Genomic DNA, 997 nt, shown 5'->3' with positions numbered 1-997 from the left:
AAAATTCATACTCTTGGCACAATTTTTTGGTGGCACAAAATCTTGATTGTGAGAGTGACTACTTCTAGCACATTAAGAAATACTATCTCTATCAGATCTATGCTAACAAAATCAATGCTCCATAACATGACGCCCCCTTGGCCTTTTTCACTCTAGGGCATGGATGGCATCAGCCTGATCACTTTTCAAGCTTCAAGCATCATTTCATTGTAGTTGCCATCGACTATTTAACGAAATGGGTAACGTTAATGTTGCCAAGGGGCATGTTCTTAGATTCTCAAAACACAACATTATATGTCGGTACAACCTTTCCAACAACATCATGATTAACAATGCCAAGAACCTCAAAAACAAGGATATGATTAAGGTATGGAAACACTTCCCAAGAACCCATTACAACTCAACACCCTACAGGCCAATGAGGGACGAAGTAGTAGAAGCTGCAAACAAGAATGTCAAGAGAATCATTAAAAAGATAGCAATGACAGAAAGATTAGTATGATATGTTATCATTTGCTCCACATGCTGTTAGATAAACAAGAGGTTTACATTGCAAAATTTAATTTGGCATGCCATTGAAACCTTAAGATTCTTTTCAAGTTTTCTATGTGTAGGAATATAAAATGCAGGGAAGTAAAAGTTAAAACATGTGAAAATTAGAGGGTATTGAAATGCTCCACCAAGGCCCTGGTCTGAGTAGTCAACAATGATCCTTCTCTCGGTAGTAATGTCGAAGGAAAAGTCATCATCATCATCATGAAACTTTGCAGCAAATCCCTCTCTAAGCGAAAATGTTAATTCTAGACTGCACCATAGTATCATCCCTCATCAATTCCTCAAATCGATTTGCCTCTGATTTCCTACATTTATTTCTTAGAAAAAACTAAATGGCCTGAAAAAATTTACAGGATGCCCGAGCCCTTACTATATGCACTTGGTACCCATAGAAGCGAGACAAAGTAGAATTTACCCATGTGGCATAGAATATCTTTATTTA

This window comes from Akebia trifoliata, chromosome 3 (genome assembly GCF_017979445.1).
Source record: "Akebia trifoliata isolate Shusen 1 chromosome 3, ASM1797944v1, whole genome shotgun sequence".
NCBI classification, from domain to species: domain Eukaryota; kingdom Viridiplantae; phylum Streptophyta; class Magnoliopsida; order Ranunculales; family Lardizabalaceae; genus Akebia; species Akebia trifoliata.
Note: the sequence above shows the minus strand (reverse complement) of the source record.